Genomic DNA, 20539 nt, shown 5'->3' on the forward strand with positions numbered 1-20539 from the left:
GTCAATTTCTGTCCCATCCCCAGATACGAAAAGACAGCTAGCTATATTTAAAAGAGCAAATATTATCTGGATGGCTCAGTCAGTTTAGCAACTGCCTTCAGCTCAGGTCATGATCCTAGGGTCCTGAAATCAAACTCTGCTTTGGGCTTCCCTGCTCAGTGGGGAGACTGCTTTCGCCCTCTCCCTCTGCCCTCACCCCCCACACTCGCTCTCAAATAAGTAAATAAAATCTTTTTTTTTTAATTTTATTTATTTATTCATGAGAGACACACACACACACACACACACACACACACACACAGAGAGGGGATCCCTGGGTGGCACAGCGGTTTGGCGCCTGCCTTTGGCCCAGGGCGCGATCCTGGAGACCCGGGATCGAATCCCACATCAGGCTCCCGGTGTATGGAGCCTGCTTCTCCCTCTACCTATGTCTCTGCCTCTCTCTCTCTCTCTCTCTCTCTCTCTCTCTCTGTGACTATCATAAATAAATAAAAATTTAAAAAAAAATTTAAAAAAAGAGAGAGAGAGAGAGAGGCAAAGAGGCAGAGACACAGGCAGAGGGAGAAGCAGGCTCTATGCAGGGAGCCTGACGTGGGACTGGATCCTGGGTCTCCAGGATCACACCCTGGGCTGAAGGCGGCACTAAACCGCTGAGCCACTGGGGCTGCCCAAAATCTTAAAAAAAAAAAAAAGAGCAAACATTTATTAAGGACAACTATGCCTGGCACTGGAACTGTGGTCAGGTCTCACCAGTGGAGCAAAGGCACTGATTGCACTCCTTCCCCCACCCACCAGATCCCAAGCTGTATGCTCTTAGCCCGGCTTACTTGGGGTGAACAGGTTCTTGGCTGAGACAGAAGGAAAGCAGAGCCTGCCCTTGGTTTCCGTTCCCAGGCTAGGATGAAATGTTTCTTTTCCAACTGGCTTTTCTTTCCCTGCTTCCAGCTGAATTCATGCCCACAAAAGCCCCCTCTGCCTGCACAAGCAGGAAAGCACCCTGGCAACTGATAACAACAGAGGTCTGGGGGTTGAAGTCATTTGTGAGGAAGCAGGGAAGGGGGAATGCCAGCAGAAAAACACTAGGAAGTGTTTTTCCAAAGCAAGAGGGAAAACCGAACCAATGTTTTCTCTCTTTTTACAATCAGACAGACATGATGAGATGGGTAGAGACAAATTAGCCTCCTTGCCTGAATGGCAGCTTCCAAGGAATGGAGGGCAAGAGGAACCACAGTAAGCTGGTGCCTTTCTGGGAAAGAACAATCTTCCCTGGTCCACAAAAATAAGAGGCACAGAACCTCAGCATCCTGGAAACCTAACGCCTATCTCTATTTTCACATCATAAGAATGTGAACTCTGGGAGGAAGGGACTTCTCTCTCCATCACGGTATTCTTGGTACATAGTGCTGAGGCATTCAGTGAGGGATAGCTGGCTGGACAAACAAACTTCTGGAGTGTAAATCAACCTTGTTTTAAAAAGGAGGAAACTAAGACCCAGGGAGGTACAAGTGAGTGTGGGCTCAGTAAACCCCTGGTAGAGGGTGGTCCTAGGACCAGAACCCAGTTCTCTAGTTCTTCCAGACAAGCCCTGCTGCGGCTGGGAAAGAATGGATGAGTAGGTGCAGTGAGCTCTACCAGGGAGGAGGAGAAAAATGCAGGGGCAATTGTTTCCTAAAGACCAATCTCCTCAAACCCCGAGCCTCTCTACAAACAAACCTTCCTTCTCTGGCCCTAGGGTGGAGTAGGCATGTCATCCAAGCTGGGCCACAAAACAAGCCCCCTCCCTGATTGCTATGATTGGTTTAGTCACAAGTACATGACCCAAGTAGCCAATCAAATTCCTCTGGAATTTGCTCGGAGATTCCAGAGGAGAGAAATGAGAGTGGAAGGAGGTAGTGACACTTTCCCGGCTGATATTCAAAGCTGTAAGCCAGAGCAACCTGCAGCCCCTGCACAGTCTCATGAGGAAGTCAGTAAGAATGAGTCAACATGCCAAAAGAGAGACTAGCTCCACCCTGCCCTTTCTCATAGTCATGTGTCAGTTAAGTCCTCCTTCCGCAGAGTAAGCTAGTATGAGTTGGCATTTTGTTACCTGCAACTAAAACCAAAATGGCCAATTTAAGAAATGAGGCAGTACAGAAAAAGGAGAGCTGGTGTACGATTCTCAACTTGGGGTCCAGGATCCCTACCACAACCTACAAATTTTCACATACGCTGTACATATGTAGTCTTTTTTTCTTTTTTAAGATTTAATTACTTAATTAGAGACACACACACACACACAGAGAGAGAGAGCATGTGCGCAAGCATGACAGGGGTAAGGGGCTAAGGGAGAAGCAGACTCCCCACTGAGCAGGGAGACTGAATGCTGGGCTAGATCCCAGGACTCTGCAGATATTCCTGTCACCAAGAAAATAACAGAACTAAAATTTCTTCTCACTATTTTCTGCAACTTTTGTGCTGGGTTGTTTACCTCAAGTTCTCAATAGGATGAGCATACATCCTGGCTTTCCTGAGATAGTCCCAGTTGTTACCTGCTGACCAGAATAGTTATTAATGACATCTCCTTTCAATCTCATAAGTGTCCTGGTTTGGATGATCTGTATATGGTCACCCTGCCTCCAGGAATTAGACAAGAACTTCCCTCTTCCTTTTTCTTCCCAGTCACAGATTCCATCCCATAGTGGATATATATATATACAGCAGAGATTCTGAGGATCTCAAGGCAAAAAGGCATTTCATGAAGACAGGGACATTTCTTCTACATGCACTTTGCCAGTCCTCCTGGGTCAGGGAGATTAGGTGGGAGTTTGGCTAAAGACCTGTTTACACACATCTATGCTCTTCCTCACCTCTGAGGGAACTTCCCTCTTATTGCTACACTCACCCTGACTGAGGAGCTAGGTGGTTAACAATTCTGGCTCCCCTCCCACAGCATTTACCCTCGCTCCCAATTCTGATGGACCTGGATTAGGGCTGAAACATGGAAAGCAGCTTCAGCCTCTTCTTCCTTAGGGGCTCAAAAAGCCTCTCTGCCCACAAATCATCAGCCTAAGCCCTTAACCTTAAGCACACCAAGGGAAGGGTCCTCCCCACAATTGGAGAAATCAGGACTCAAGAGCAAGAGGACTATGTCCATGGTCGGGCCCTACGTTGAGTGTGTTTCTTGGAGGCAAAGGAATTATGCTGCATACTTGCTCACAAGGCTGTGGGCTGAGTTCTGTGAGCTGGGGAAGGGAGTGGGAGGAGAGAGAGAGAGAGAGAGAGTGTGTGTGTGTGTGTGTGTGTGTGCGTGTGTGTGTTTATAGGGGTGGCAGTTGCCCCCTCTACTTGTCACCAGTGGTCTTTCTAAACACAGACTTTAATATTCCACTCCCCTGCCTAAAACCCCCTGTACTACTACCTTTCATTCTCTGCAGCCTCCTCAGGCTTTCAGATCTCTTCAAATGCTCTTATCACTCTATCTGGCTAGCTCCCACCACTGGTCTTGCAGGGCTGTCCAGACAGCAGCTTCTCAATCACCCCACTCTCCCCAGGCCAGGCAAGGACACTTCTCCTGCATGCTCCTGAACCCCTCCTTGCTGAGGGCCGCCTCAAAGCACTAACACTAGACTATAACTCACATCCCCTTAGATAGTACCATGAACCTTCTGAGGATAGTCCCTAGCAGAGATGAGGTGTTCAAGCCCTTGTATCATTTAAATGAATGAGGAAGAAGCAATGTCTATGGTCTAACTAGTCACTTAAACTGCCCAAGGATCTGCTATCATTGCTTCTCCTCATAAGGGTTTATCTGAGCCAAGACTGGCTACTAAAAAAGTTCTTAAACTATCTCAGTGGACTAGAAACCCCAACAAACCTGAGATCCTCATAACTATGGGAGAGAACTCTAATGAGACTTTTATCCTTGCCAGTCCTCATGGTTTATGAAATCGTAAGACACTCACAGTCTACCTCTCAGGGTCAATGAGAGAACAAATAATGAATCTCTTCCTGGCTCCAACTTCCTAGGAATATAATAGTGATGGCAGTTTTGTTTCTGTTCTTTGCAAAACTTTTGAGCAAACATGCTAATAATGTCTGGGAAGACCCCTTCCTTATCCTTCCTTTCCTTAACACCTTTTATTATTTTGTGATTCAGATCAAATCTCATTGTAATTAATTTCCTGGGGCTAGCCAAAGTCTAATGCTGGAATGAAATTCATTTTTATCAACAAATGCTAGAAATAACTGGGCCACAGTCAGGTAATCCTGAGATACCGTGAGGTAGGAATCAAGCCAACCTGGGTCCATATCCTGGCTCTATCATCCACAATCTGCAATCTTGGGTGAGCCTTGAGCTTTAATTTCCTTATTTATAAAATGGTGATAAGATAATAAAATAATCCTGGGATGAACTGCAATGTCTATCATCTAAAAAAGGTTCAGCAAACATTAACTGAATCAGAATCCATATAAAAAAAAAACCCCATTTCAGAAAGTACAATAATAGTCATTCTCAAAATGCTCTTCCCAAGACTTATTAACTGAGTGATCATGGGCAAGTCACTTAATCATTGAGACTCAGTGTCCAAATATATAAAATAAGGATAATAACATCCCTATCTTACTGGTCCACTGTGAGGAAACAAGGCAGCACATGCAAGGCAACTTGCATAGTACAATACCTGGTCATAGATGCTCAATAAATCTTCATTCCTTTCTTCCATAGCAAAAGAATGGAAATGGAGGCTTAGAAAGCTAAGTAACTTCCCCAAAATTGCAGTTAGGAAGTGACAGAGCCTGACTGAAAATCCAGTTTGTCTGACTCCAGAGCCTTATTATTACTCCTGTTTTACAGATGAGGCCAAATGGTTAATCTTGATGGCAGACATCAAACTTAAGGACCATTCTGCTCATGATGAATCTTTTTTTTTTAAAGATTTTATTTCTTTATTCATGAGAGAAAAAGAGAGGCAGAGACACAGGCAGAGGGAGAAAACAGGCTCCCTATGGGGAGTCCAATGTGGAACTCCATCCCAGGAATCCAGGATTACGCCCTGAGCCAAAGGCAGATGCTCAACCACTAAACCACCCAGACACCCCAAGAGTGGCAGACTATAATGTGATTGTTTAGAAAAGAGTGTAAAGAAACAAATGTCAGAAGGCAGGCTTCCTGGGGCACCTGGCTGGCTCAGTTGGTTAAGCAACCAGCTCTTGGGCAACCCGGGTGGCTCAGCAGTTTAGCGCTGCCTTCAGCCCAGGGAGTGATCCTGGAGACCCAGAAACAGGTTCCACATCAGGCTCCCTGCATAGAGCCTGCTTCTCCCTCTGCCTGTGTCTCTGCCTCTCTCTCTCTCTCTCTCTCATGAATAAATAAAATCTGGAAAAAAAAAAAAAGCAACCAGCTCTTGATTTAGGCTCAGGTTACCATCTCAGGGTCCTAGGATCAAGTCCTGCATCCAGCTCCACATCGGGACCCCCAATCAGCAGAGAGTAAACTGGAGGATTTTCTCTCTGCCTATCCCTCAATGAGCTCATTCTCTCTCAAAGAAATAAATAAATCTTTAAGGGTGCCTGGATGGCTCAGTTGGTTGAGCATGATGATCAGGTCCTGGGATGGAGCCCAGCATCAAGCTTCTTGCTCAGCAGGGAGTCAGCTTCTCTTTCTCTCTCCCTGTGCCCCTCCTCACTGCTCATTCTCTCTTTCATTTTTTTAAAGATTTTTATTTATTAATTCATTCATGAAAGGCACAGGGAGAGGGAAAGAGAGAGGCAGAGACACAGGCAGAGGGAGAAGCAGATTCCATGCAGGGAGCCTGATGTGGGACTTGATCCCCAGGTCTCCAGGATCATGCCCTGGGCTGAAGGTGGTGCTAAACCACTGAGCCACCCGGGCTGCCCTCATTCTCTCTTTCAAACAAACAAACAAACAAACAAACAAACAAACTGATCAATTTTAAAAATTAGTATTTTTAATAACGAAGAAGGAAAAAAAAAAAGAAGAAGAAGAAGGCAGACTTCCTACCAAAGAAAGCAATACATCAAGGGTCCCTAAGTAGTCAAACAGAAAATAAAAAGATAAGGAGGTTAAGTGCCAAAGATTCTCTAGCTGATCAAAGTCCTTAATCCTGGCCACAGTAGCCTCTACATTCCCTTGCTATAGGGCTTCCAGGGCACCCTGTCAGATGACTGACAGCCTCCGACTCTTCCCTCTCCCACTTCCAGCATTTTGGTTTTCCTGGTTCCATTGTTGGGGGAACTACCCAGTGCTCCTGTCACTCCATTCACCTTCCACACCTCACCACTACCCTCTCCCAGCCATTCTTTTTATTTTTTTATTTTTTATTTTTATTTTTTTTTCCAGCCATTCTTGCTTCAAAATCTTACCGAGCACTTTCCCATAACATCTGTGTACTCCATTAGACATGAGACCTGGTTCTGATTCCAGCCCTTATCAAATCAAAGTCTTAGTTTCCTCATCTGTAAAATGGAGATGGGGAATGGACTCAAATGATCTAAGTCTCTTATGATTCCAAGTTACAGGAATTAATCAGAATCTAAACAAGGTTCAGCTAAGCTGAGCCATGTGCCCTTTTTTCTTTCCTATCTAAACAAGTACCAAGGTAAAGCTCTGCAACGTTCAGCTGTCCCAGCCTAGTATCTCTTCATACCAACCTGTCTTAGGCATTGGTCTTCACTACCTTGAGAGAATCTTTCTTTCTTTTTTTTTTTTTTTTTTGAACTTTCCTTTTAAAAAGGGATCACCATGTATCTACCTACACATGGCTTTCTTCCCTCCTATCAACCACAGAGCCATATGTCTTTATTAGCAATTAAAATAAAACAAAAACTTGTTTCTCAGACATGAAAACAGATGAGAAAAGTCATTCTTGAGTCTGTTTTTACTTGAAACACAGAAAATTCTGTTTTTAAACTATTTGACCAAAAAGGACAGAAATTCAGACCAAAATTAACTCAAAAAGATTTGTAGTCTTTTAAGTCTTAAGACCCAAAAGAGAAGGGAAATTAAAGTTAGCTCCTGAGAGCGTGGCGCCCAAGGAGGGGGAGGAGTGCCTTGTTTTGCTCTCTTCCATACTGCCTAAGTTCTCTCCAGCAGAGAAGGTTAAAGGTGGAGCAAACACCAGAGATGTAGATTTTTAGCTGGCCCTGCACCTCTCTAAAGTACCCAACATGGTCTAAAAATGCAAAGAACTGGCTGAAAAGGGACTGAAAGTCCATAACCTGGTCCTTTCCTGTATTCATGAACAGTGAGAGGATTAGGGAAAATTCTGTAGCTGTAAATACACATACTCACCTCTCCGGGCCAGAGGCTACCTCCTTCCTCCAAGCCGCTTCTTTCAGCCTTTCAGCCCTTCTCACTTTCTCCCTGGGATCCTACTCATAATCCCTTATGGGTTGTGAGCTCAAGACAAAGGTCAACAATTACTTATTTCCGAACTCTCAGCAATACCTAATATAGTGAGTGCCCTGTACTACTAGGTGTTTGGGAAACATGAGTGAGTAACAGAAGGATAATATAATGCTTCTGAGATTCTTAAGGGGGCCAGAATAAACAAATAGTGTTTTCTTCTCAAGTCCTTAGGCACTATAAAAATCAAGACTGAAAAAAAAATTAAAAATTAAAAAAAAATCAAGACTGAAGTGCTAGATACATTTGTAAAAAACACACTGAGCTGGGCAGCCTGGGAGGGAGGCTCAGCGGTTTAAGCGCCTGCCTTCCGCCCAGGGAGTGATCCTAGAGTCCCAGGATCAGTCCCAGGATCAGTCCCACGTCAGACTCCCTGCATGGAGCCTGCTCCTCCCTCTGCCTGTGTCTCTGCCTCTGTCTGTCTCTCTCTCTCTCTCTGTGTGTCTATCATGAATAAATAAATAAAATATTAAAAAAAGAAAAACAAACACTGAGCTGTACACTTGAGACTTGTCTGCTTTACTACAATTAAAATACACCTCAATAGGGATGCCTGGGTGGCTCAGGGGTTGAGTGTCTGCCTTCAGCTCAAGGCGTGATCCTGGATTTCTGGGATAGAGTCCCACATTGGGCTTCCTGCATGAAGCCTGCTTCTCCCTCTGCCTATGTCTCTGCCTTTCAAGAATAAATAAATAAATAAAATCTTTAAAAACAAAACAAAATACACCTAAAGAAAAAAGTCAAGAAGCACCAAAAATTGCTATTTGCTTACTAACTTTTTATCTCCATCCTAAAAAGCAGATTTAAATAAAATGACTTAAGTCAGACTTATAGACTTCCTAATCTTCCCCAGAGTCCTATAAAAGGAGTTAAAAGTAGGAATCATTCTCATCCCTTGCATAGGAGGATCCTGGAAGGCATCCTAGCTACACAAAGAGTCAGGAAGGTAGCAACAGCAGGACCCTGAGGTTTGATCCTCCACCCAGGCTGTGCCATCCTGCCAAACCAACAGCCAGTTATAACTCAAAAGAAAACAACCCCCTAAAATAGCAACTGTTTGCTCCATCTCTCCTGTCAGCTGGCTTTCTGCATAGCAACTTTAATTTCATTTTCAAAACCATTCTGGGAACATACCACCCCAGAGTCTGTTGAGAAGCAGTAAAGCAGAACTCAACGGAATGAGGAGATAAGAGTCATGCATTCTAGGCCCAGATTTGTCTTCACGAGCTGTGTCACTTTTAACAGGTCACTTAATCTCTCTGAGTCTGGGATTTCCCTCTGTACGGGTAAGAAGAGCTCCAAAGTTGCAGGATTTTTCCAGAGCTGCTTAAGAAACAGGAAGGCACCATGAAAGTTAATAAAAAGGAGGGGAACTTTTTTTTTGAGACACACAGAGAGAGAGAGAGAGGCAGAGAGACACAGGCAGAGGGAGAAGGAGGCTCCATGCAGGGAGCCCATGTGGGACTTGATCCGGGGTCTCCAGGATCACGCCCTGGGCTGAAGGGCGGTGCTAGACTGCTGAGCCACCTGGGCTGCCCCAGAGGAATGGTTTTTAATGGGCACTAACCGGAACCTGAGGTTTTAAAGGCCTTAAATTGGAACCAGGAAGGTAAATGTCATCCATTTTTTTTAGAGGTTTAGCTGTTCATGGTAGTACTAGGATTTACACCTAGTGTAAACACCTAGTTTACAAGGTGTTGCAGAGAAGGCCACTGCTCTCCCTAAGATATCTAGTATCATCTTCAGTCTCCATCCTAAAAAGTAGATTTAAATAAAATGACTTAAGTTAGGCCAACCCTGACCAGCTGGTTTCTTTTTCCACTCTCCTCCCAAAGGAGACAAATCCTTTGTATCCTGTGGCTCTGAAAATGGGTTGGTGAGGTCAAGAACTTCTACAGGGAAGCTCCACCCCCCCGCCCCAGTATGCTTAACTTGGTCACTGCTGGATTTTTGTCCAGCAGGGCTTAAGCCTGCTCAGCCCCAGAAGAAATGTATGCCTCTGAATTGCCAAAAGGCTGGGAGTCAAGTCAGAGGCAGACTACTGATCCAAAGGAGGCTCAGATACCAGGGGAGATGCCCTCTGGCATCTGTGCTGCTCACCTGGATCCAGGCTCATGGCAGCAGCTAAAAACCATTATTCGGCTCTGGCCTCTGAACCAGGAAATCACAATAAAAAAATGTCCATCACATCTTACAAAACAGTCTATGGCTGCTTTCAGCTTTTACAATGAGCAGAGCTGTACCCAAGCTGCTAACAGACAAAATGAAGCTAACCTGCTCCATCCTTTTATTCAACAAAACTGCTTAGAGCAACATCTGGTTCTCTGGAGAGTTACTGTAATATGGCACTTGTTGACTCAGGCAATGTTAGAACAGGAAGAAATCTTAGCATTCATTTAATCCATCCTTCTAATTTTATTGTTGGAAAAACAAAGGCCCAGAGTAGGGGAAGGCACTTGCCCAAAGATACTAGTCGAAAGAATCAGAACTAGAACTGGGGTGTCCCAAGGTCCTAGGGCTCTGCTTGGCCATCCTGGGTGATGAAAGGAGCACCTAGGAAACAGGAAAGCAAACAGGAGGCTGCGAGCTCAGGAAAGAGGCAGGGAATAAAAAAGTGAGTTCTCAGATTTTTGTGAGTAAGATAGCAGACAGAGACCAGGCTGAACTTGAAATGTACAGCCTCAGAAATAGAGGTCCTCGTCATCAGCCAAGGGAAGTAACCTTCCCCATCTCCCTTTCTCAGATCAAAGATAAACTGAAAAGAAGAATAATCTCAAAGATCACAACTAATTGAGCCAGCCAGCCAGGAGTTGGGAGTGAAATGCACAACACAATGCAGCCAAGGACCTGATTAATAAATGAGGCTGGGTCAAGCTAGTTTAAGTAGGGAAGATCTGCCTGCCTACCTTAAGCATATAACTGAGATACTCTCAAGTGGAGAAGTTACCTTTCTGTCTCTATCCAGCTGCCCAGGATGTTCCAGGCTTCAGTAAAGCAGAAGGGGAATCAGGAAGAAGTAACCAGAGAAAGGATACTGACCCATGAATTCTCCCTTATAAGGGCACAACTCCTCTACCCACTTCATTTCCTCAGGTAATAATGGGTATAAAGCCTACCAATGGGTAAATTCACTAGGGTGCTGCAGGAAGATGGCTGCTGGTCCCCATAAGCTACTCAAGAGACAGCGTTCATTCAGTTATGTGCCTCATTAAATTCAACTTAACACAGATTTCTCAGCTTAGTGTCCAGGGCTTCCTCAGGGAGGCTGCAGTCTTATCTTTTTCCAACTGTCACTCTGCCTGAGACACCACTACTCCTCACACCACCCTCCCATAATCCTACCTCCCTTCTCACATACATATGTGCAGTACTCTGGCTCCACAATTCCCTCAGCCTCAAATGCCCCTAACCTCCTTCCTCCATCCCAAATCCTATTCATCTGTATTCTATACTGCCCCTTCACATGGAGTCTCATGGTGGGCACTCAAAATGTTGGCCAAATTGGGCAGAACTTAATCTAACAACTTTTTTCCTTTTTCCACCATCATCTAACAGAAACAAACAGCCTCAGTCTGGGATGCCAACCAGAGGCCCAGCTCCTAAACCTGAGAGTAGCTGGCTCTCTTTCAGGGACCATTTGTGTGGCCTCGCCTCTCTGCCTCTTACCTCTGAAATAAGAGTAATATTTCTTGTCAGAGAAGCTGAGTGCTTTGAGATGAGAGGCTTTGGAAACACATATTCTCAAGTTCAGGACCATTATTTTAAACTCCCCTTAGACCCATGCACCATTTACCAACTGATGCTAAGAATTTAAAGCTTGTTTCCAGCCAAATGCCTTCTTTTATCACAAATGCCCTAGTGTATAGCTGTTGGAGAGCTGCACTGAGGACTCTGGGTAGCCTATTGGCTTTTCATTTCCACAGACTGTGGAGATTTCTATGTTGAGTATAAAGGGTGTTCATGGTTTCAAGAAAAGCCCGGAGTTTCAGGCCTGCGGTTCTCCCAAATCTCATGGTATAACTAACCAGTTTCCAACCTATGGGTTGTGAGCCCATAGGGTTCATAGCTACCACAACACTGTGAAATGTGCCCACCCAGCATTGCCTGTGCACTAAATGGTGAACATATCACACAATAACAAAATCAACTGTCACTTGACCACCTACTACCATTCATGTAAGACATTCCTAGGATGGAGACACACATAGTGGGTAATTTAATAAATACTGATTGAAGGTAATTATGTATCTTCTCAATTAAAGGGTCCTAACAACTATGCATTATCATAGGACAACCCCTTATTTTTTCTGGAATTAGAAAAGCGTCCTCCTACCTGAAGACTGAAAACCTCTGGGTCCAGAAAAGCATTCTCCAACCTAAAAACTGAAAAACTCTGCATTGGTGTAAGAGTCCTGAGTAGGAAGGACTGAGAAAAAGGTCCCAGTCCAAGTCAGACTCTCAGAAAGCAGAGCCAGAAGGCCTTGAGCTATTTCTAGACCTTGGTGGCCTCAGCAAAGCAACAAAAGGGTAGAGTTAAAAGTACTTTAAGGGGTCCTCTCAGCTCGGCTCTTTAAAACAACTGACCCTGGGGCACCTGGGTGGCTCAGTGGTTGAGCATCCGCCTTCGCCTTCGGCTCAGGGTGTGATCTGGGTGTTCTGGGATAGTCTTGCATGGGCTCCCCGTAGAAAACCTGCTTCTCTATGTCTCTGCCTCTCTGTGTGTTTCTCATGAATATATAAATAAAATCTTTTTAAAAATTAAAAAATAAAAACAGCTGACCCTTAGGCCAGTCTCTGGAGCTCCAGAACTCTACCTAGACAGCTTGACCAGCCGTAGAGCTGGTTCTCAACCCTAGGAACTTCCGTCCCCCAGAGGACATTTTTAGCAGTGTTTAGACACATTTCTGGTTGTCACAATTGGAGGGGGAATGCTATGCACATCTATCAGGTAGAAGTCAAGGATGCTACTAAACATCCTGCAATGCACAGGACAGCCCCCCCCCCCAAAAAAAACAACAATAGTTTCAAGGTTAGAAACACTGCTCTGCAGACCACTGAGAAACTAAGTTTATTGTGGCAAAAGAAGTAGAAACCAGACTGGGAAATGCACAATGCTAATGCTGTAGCAGACTGTGAATGAATGAATACAGTGAACAAAGGCTCTCAAACCATTCCAGACACATATGAACAGTCTCCTCTTAATTTTCTCTCTGGCACTAGTCCCATTATGGATAACATAATCCAGTCACTCTGAGGACCCCCAACTTTGTCCTCCTCCTCAACCTGACCCACATCCATTATTGACACATTGCCTTGCTAAAGCTGGCAAGGGAATCTGAAATTGAGCATTAATAACAGGAAGCTAGAACAGTGCATGGTGTAGTAAGAAAGCTCTAGACTTGGGTTCTAGCCTTGACTCAGTCTCTAGGGAAACCACTTAATTCCTTTGAGCCCTAGTTTTTTAAGCCCTATCCCAATCTGCAAAATTGTGTTAAAATTCACAACCTGGGGGATCCCTGGGTGGCTCAGTGGCTTGGCGCCTGCCTTTGGCCCAGGGCATGATCCTGGAGTCCCGGGATCGAGTCCCGCATTGGGCTCCCTGCGTGGAACCTGCTTCTCCCTCTGCCTGTGTCTCTGCCTCTCTCTCTCTGTGTCTCTCATGAATAAATAAAATATTTTTTTAAAGATTTATTTATTGATTTATGATAGACAGAGAGAGAGAGGCAGAGACACAGGAGGAGAGAGAAGTAGGCTCCATGCCTACTAATGACAATATTTTGACAATACTTTGTCCATTTATAAGTTATGAACACTGAAGGCTATGGAGTCCTGGCCCTATGGGACACCAAAAATACCCAAATCCACTGTGATACAGCCCACCTCGGGATCCCTGAAGGCTTCTGGTTTGGACCAGTGACTTTGTAATCTGAATGTCAGCTTTCTCATCTCTAATGGCAGTGTGGGGTATAATACCACTTAATGCATGGATTATTGGGAAAAAAAAATCAAACATGATCAAATTTGTAAAATGCGTGGCATTTCCCAAAGATGGGGCAATGTTTTCATTTTCTGAAGATTTTTCTCCTGAAAATAATTTTATTTTACTTTGAAATACAACTTTTCTAGAATAATGAAAATAATTTAAGAAAGGTGTTTCTATATTGCTCTGCCCTTTACACTTTCAAAATTACCTCTAAAATGAAGTGCCTGGGTGGCTCAGTTGGTTAAGTGACTGCCTTCTGCCAGGTCATGATCCCAGGGTCCTGGGATTGAGTCCCTTATCATGCTCCCTGCTCAGTGGGGAGTCTGCTTCTCTCTCTGCCCTTCCCCCCTCATGTGATCTCTCTCTCTCTCTCTCTCAAATAAATGAACAAAATATTTTTGAAAAATAATAAAATCTAAACATGAGAAAGGCTGTCTGCTAAAAGCAACAAACTGAATGCCAGGCTGATACTAACTCCTTCCTTGGACATGGCCACAGAAGGCCATCAGAGCCTATTACAACTCAATACCCAAATCTTCTAACTCCAGACTTGCCAAGCAATCTGCAACCATTCACTGACCTTCCACAAGGTTCTAAAGGGAGAAAATGCTCTGGAGAGGTGAAAGCAACTCATCTACTTGATGGAAAATTAAGAAACTAGCAATTATTTTAGTTCTAAATGTCACCCTTGTAAGTCAATGTTTCAAAATCTAAAGAACTCTGGGGACACAGAGCTGAACTGTGTCGAACTCCTTACCCTAATGAGAAGTCTTTCAGATGGCTTCGTTGAGTACCAACTCCTTTTCAAACTTCTGCAGAGAATAGCAGCCAGGCTACACACATGTACAAGTCTAATTTTTGCTTTTACAACTACCAGTTTTTTTAAGATTTTATTTATTTATTAGGGATGCGTGGGTGGCTCAGCGGTTGAGCGTCTGCCTTCGACTTGGGGTGTGATCCCAGGGTCCGGGGATCGAGTCCTGCACTGGGTTCCCTTCATGGAGCCTGCTTCCCCCTCTGCCTGTGTCTCTGCCTCTCTCTCTGTGTCTCTCATGAATAAATTTTTTTTTTTAAAAAAGCTGTACTTTAAATTTAGTATTCTAAAACTAATTCTTTTATGACTAAGCTAAGCTAAACATTTATCCATTCTTATGTCCCCACAAAGAGGATCGAGTCAAAGTGCTTTTTAAAAGCACTGCATATAAAAATAAAATAAAATAAAATAAAAGCATTGCATTAAAAAATAAATAAATAAATAAATAAAAGCATTGCATATATTTCCATATTCCAGGGTTTACTTTCTCAAATACTTTTTCTAGTAATTCAGTTTTAAGCACTTATACATTTTGAGTTCCTTCCTAACAATCTGATATCCTCCAAAATAACTATTTAATAAAATATAGATTCTATCAACACACACACACACACACACACACACACACACACACAGTTTCAGTTCCCTCCACTGCATATCCTGTATTCTGAAGTTTCTAGAACAGATCACACTGTACCCTGTCTATATCCGATTACTTGTTTGTCACTCTAGCTAGATTGTAACCATCTCAGAGGCAATGGCCTATCTTCATTTGTATTTACCCAATAAACTAGGACAGGCACACAGGTCAAGTTAACATATGTTAATCAAATGGGCTTGTGAATAAAGCAAAGGTTCTAGCTACTTTCAACTTTTATTTTTTTAAAGATTTTATTTATTTATTTGATTGAATGAGAGAGAGAGCACACATAAGCAGGGACAGAGGGAGAGGGAGAAGCAGACTCCTCTGCTGAGCAGGGAGCCTGATGTGGGGCTTGAGCATAGGCAGAAAGCATATGCTTAAAGGACTGAGCCACCCAGGCACCCCTACTTTCTTTTTTTTTTGCACCCCTACTTTCATTTTTTAAATTGAAGTATAACCATACAATATTAATTTCATGTATACAGCATAGTAATTTAACATTTGTCTACATGGCGACATTTATATACATTGCAAACTGATCGCTACCATAACCTAGTTTCTGTCATAAGTTAGTACGGTATTACTGACTATATTCCCTATGCTGTACATTTTATCCCCATGACTTTTTTTTTTTAAGATTTTATTTATCTATTTATGAGAGACACACAGAGAGAGAGACAGAAACAGAGGCAGAGGGAGAAGCAGGCTCCGTGCAGGGAGCCCGATGTGGGACTCGATCCCGGGACTCCAGGGTCACGCCTGGAGCTGAAGGCAGATGCACTCAACCGCTAAGCCACCCAGGCATCCTTCCCCATGACTTATTTTATAACTTAAAGTTTGTACCTCTTGATCCCCTAAGCTATTTCACTGTTATTCCCATCAAACCCCCTTCCCTCTGACAACCACCACTCCGTTCTATCTATAAGTCTGGGGTTTTGGGTTTTGTTTTTTTTTTTTGTATTCCATTTATAGGTAAAATCATGCAGAATGTCTTTCTCTGACTTATTTCACTTAGCAGAATACCCTCAATGGTCATCCATGATGTTATGTATGGCAAGATTTCATTCTTTTTTTAATGACTGAGTAGTATTCCACGCGTGTGCATGTGCACACACACATGCAAATACACATCTTTAGTCCATTCATCTATTTTTTTCTTAATCCATTCATCTATTGATGGATACTTAGGTTGTTTCCACATCTTAGTTATTGTAAGTAATGCTGCATTAATATGGGGGTGCACATATCTTTTCAAATTAGTGTTTTTGTTTTCATCATATAGATACCCAGAAGTGGAACTGCTGGATGTGGTAGTTCTGCATTTAATTTTTTGAGGAATTTCCATACCGTTTTCCCAAAGTGTTTTTACCAATTTTACCATTCCCACCAATAGTGCATAGGGCTCCCTTTTCTTCACATTCTTACCAACAATTGTTATTTCTTGTCTTTTTGATAATAGCCATTTTTTAAAAAGATTTTACTTATTTATGAAAACACAGAGAGAGCAAGGCAAGGCAGAGACACAGCTAAAGGGAGAAGCAGGCTCCTCGCAGGGAGCCCAATGTGGGACTTAATCCCAGGACCCCGGGATCACCACGTGAGCCACAGGCAGACACTCAACCACTGAGCCACCCAGGTGCACCCTATAATAGTCATTATTACATGTGTGAGGTGATACCTCACTGTGGTTCCGTTATGTTGAGCATCTTTTCATGTGCCTACTGCTATCTAAATACCTTCTTTGGAAAAATGTCTAAAAAAAAAAGCCCAGCTTTTAATCAGACAGGGTTTTTTGTTTGTTTGTTTGTTAATGAATTGTATGAGTTTTTAAATATACTTTGAGTTAACTCTTTATCAGATACATGATTCACAAACATCTTCTCCCATTCAGTAGGTTGCCTTTCATTTTGTGTATGGCTTCCTTCGCTATGAAAAAGTGTTTTATTTTAGTTTGATGCAGCCTCATTTATTTTTGCTTTTCTTGTCCTTGCCTTTGGAGTCAGATCCCAAGAAACATAACTAAGACCGATCTCAAGGACCTTAGAGCTTACCACCTAGTTCTCTTCCAGGTTTTATGGTTTCAAATCTCACATTCAAGCCTTTAATTCTTTGAGTTAATTTTTGTATATGGTGTAAACAGGGGTGCAATTTTATCTTTTGCCTGTAGCTGTCCAGTTTTCCCAACACTATTTATTGAAGATACTGTCTCTTCTCCATTGTATATTCATGCCTCTTTTGTCATAAATTGACAAATGTGTGAGTTTATTTGTGGGCTCTCTGTTCTGTTCCACTGATCCATGTGTTTTTGTGCCAATACCACACGGTTTTTTTTTTTTTTTATCACTATAGCTTTGTGGTATAGTTTTAAATCAGGAAGTGTAATGCCTCTGGCTTTGCTCTTTCTCAAGATTTCTCTGATTATTCAAGTCTTTCGTGGTTCCTTTTTTTTTTTTAAAGATTTTATTTATTTATTCATGAGAGACACAGGAAAAGAGGCAGAGACACAGGCAGAGGGAGGAGAACCAGGCTCCATGCAAGGAGCCCGATGTGAGACTCAATCCCAGGAATCCAGGATCACGCCCTGAGCCAAAGGCAGACGCTCAAACGCTGAGCCACCCAGGCATTCCTTTTTTGTGGTTCCTAATAATTCTGTATTTGTTCTAGTTCTGTGAAAAATACCACTATATTGAATCTGTAGACTGTTTTGGGTAGTATAGACATTTGCACGATATTAATTCTTCCCATCTATGAGCAGGAATATCTTCCTATTTATTTCTATCTTCTTCGGTGTTTTTCACTAATGTATTATAGTTTTCAGGGTACAGGTCTTTCACCTCCTTAGTGAAATTTATTCCTAGGTATTTTATTCTTTGGGGGGGGGGGCACTCTTCAGTTTTTTTTTTTTTCCAAGATTTATTCATTGATTTTAAAAAGGGGGAACAAGAGTGAAGGAGGGGCAGAAGGAGATGGAAAGAATCTCAACCAGACTCCTCACTGAGCACTGAATGCAGAGCCCGACGTGGGGCTTACTTTCACAACCCTGAGATCATGACCTGAGCCAAAACCAAAAGTCACACACTCAACTGACCGAGCCACCCAGATGCTTCTGGCTCTTTTCAGTTTATTGCACAAAGGAGTTACACTAGTTCAAATTAAAAGCAGATCCCAAATAGTTACCTTATACAAGCTATGACGTTTTTAAACTTGTGACAAATGACAGAAGGGAAATTCTACTCATTGCAAGGAAATCCTTTTTTTTTTTTTTTTTAAATTTTATTTATTTATGATAGGCACACAGTGAGAGAGAGAGAAGCAGAGACACAGGCAGAGGGAGAAGCAGGCTCCATGCACCGGGAGCCCGACGTGGGATTCGATCTCGGGTCTCCAGGATCGCGCCCTGGGCCAAAGGCAGGCGCTAAACCGCTGCGCCACCCAGGGATCCCAGGAAATCCTAATTTATGCTTCAGTGAGCCAAAAGCACTTAAAACCATGATCCTTCAGCTGGTCATCTTTAGCCAGGCCAATCTCTACGGGGAAGGAACTAGTATATACTCTTGCACTGGTCACCCTGTAGCTGAATTACTTCTCCATATTATGGATGCTCAATTACAGTACCATTGCAGGCAAATTTCTTCTTAAATGCCTTCATTAGTTTTTATTGTAATCATCAGCAATCCCTTGGATAGGAGTAAGGGTCTTCCTACTATTTCTCTGTTGAATTCTCATATATATAATCCCAGTGCCAGCAGGAAGCAGAATATCACCCTTACTTGCATCAACAAGGGGGTCACAAGAATGGAGGTTCTGGATAGCCAGAAATATGATATGATTCCTTCTCTTTGGTGGAAAAGGTCAGCAGGAGAATGGGTGGGGAAAGGAGGGGGTGGCGGAGCACTGGGAACCAAGCAGGCTCAAAGGGGAGGCTGCTGAGTTCCAGCTGGCAGCTAAATGACTGGGGCTATTTTATTCTTTTTTGATGCAATTTTTAGGGGACTGTTTCCTTGTTTTCTGATAGCTCCTTTTAGTGAATAGAAATGCAACATATTTTTGTGTGTTCATTTTGTATCCCACAATCTACTAAATTTATTAGCTCTGAGAGTTTTTTGGCAGAGTTTTCAATATATAGTATCAAGTCATGTACAAATAGTGACAGTTTTACTACTTTTTTTCTAATCTGGATGACTTTTAGCTACCTTCTTTTAAAATAGACCATCTGAACATGGAGCCTGCTTGGGATTCTCTCTCTCCTCTCCTTCTGTGCCTATCCACCATCCTATCCACTACCCCATCACCCTGCTCTCCATCCCCTCCCCCTAAAAAATAAATAAAATAAAATGGGCCAGCTGAAGTGAAATGCAAATGTTTATCTATGTAGCACTAAGACCAAAAAGATTTGGGATCTCAACATCAAGGTCCCTAAATAGTAGACAATATTCAATCCAAATCCATTTCAAAAGCCTTAGTTTCCTTTTTTCAAATATACTACTCTATACTCAACACAGTTAGATGAAAACATAAGTTCTTTTTTTTTTTAAGATTTTATTTATTTATTTATTTATGAGAGACAGAGAGAGGCAGAGACACAGGCAGAGGGAGAAGCAGGCTCCATGCAAGGAGCCTGATGCAGGACGTGATCCTGGAACTCTGGGATCACGACCTGAGCCAAAGGCAGACGCTCAACAGCTGAGCCACCCAGATGTCCCAAAAGCAGAAGTTCTTCTGCAACTTCCAGTTGTAACTCTAGATCTGAGATGGTGTCATATACCAAACATGAGTGACTATATTCAACCCCCATTCTACCCCATGCTACTCTACCCTCCAGCTACCTACTCCTTTAAGGACTGACACAAAAGATCACATTGTCATCTCAACCCTCAGCTGGAGAACTCCTTTCTTCAAATCTTCACTACACTCCATGTAGAGTGTTCCTGTGGATGGCACTTACAGCCAGTTTTGCACTTTAATTATTCCTGTCCTAGGTTTATACCCCCTACCAAGAGTATGGGCCTTCTGAGAGCAGGATCATTGGACAAGCCCCACAGTTGAGCAGGAAACATGGATTGGGCGAATGTCTGGACTTTGGGACTTGAGAACTCTGAGCAAACTCAACTGCCCTGATTATTCAATGGGAGGAAACTACCCTAAGCAGGTTGTATCAAGTCCCAGGCGTACCACTTTGAGTAACCTGGTGCTTGATTCATTATCACTCTAAACCCAGAAAAATGTTATTTTATGGAATCAAACAGGGCAAGTTGATGTTAGAATTCCCTACACTGATCCTCTTTCATCATCCATACTTCATCATCCCGTATAACTCCCTTTCTCCTGGCTGAGAAGCTCCTTGAATTTTCTTTTACTTTATCCATTAGTTCCTAAGAGGAACACTTAGGATGGCTGTAAAACTCCAGTGAAAAAAATGTATGGGCTATGTAGTTGTGATAACTTTTATTCTCTGAAAGAGGCTCAGATCTTTTTAACTATAGGATCCACTGGGCCAGGCTGTGTCCTTTTCACTGCCTGGAAATCCACATGGCATCTCAGATGGGTCCTAACACAGAACAGGCTCTCAGAAAACATCTGTCCCTCCTAATCCAGAAAACTGGTGGATTAGAACAGTACCAATTCCATATAAACAGAACAGGAAACAGCCATAAAGCCATTAAACCAAGTTATCAGACCTCACTGAAAAGT

At 43.0% G+C, this 20539-nt stretch overlaps 1 protein-coding gene and 1 pseudogene across 1 annotated transcript in view; both read right to left on the reverse strand.

The window, feature by feature from the left end:
- The window catches only part of CHMP4B (charged multivesicular body protein 4B), a 54384-nt gene that overhangs the window by 23797 nt on the left and 10048 nt on the right, over positions 1–20539 (reverse strand). The gene's annotated exons all lie outside the window — the stretch shown is intronic.
- On the reverse strand, positions 18230–18694 carry LOC121478263 (annotated as a pseudogene).

This window comes from Vulpes lagopus, chromosome 18 (assembly GCF_018345385.1).
Source record: "Vulpes lagopus strain Blue_001 chromosome 18, ASM1834538v1, whole genome shotgun sequence".
NCBI classification, from domain to species: domain Eukaryota; kingdom Metazoa; phylum Chordata; class Mammalia; order Carnivora; family Canidae; genus Vulpes; species Vulpes lagopus.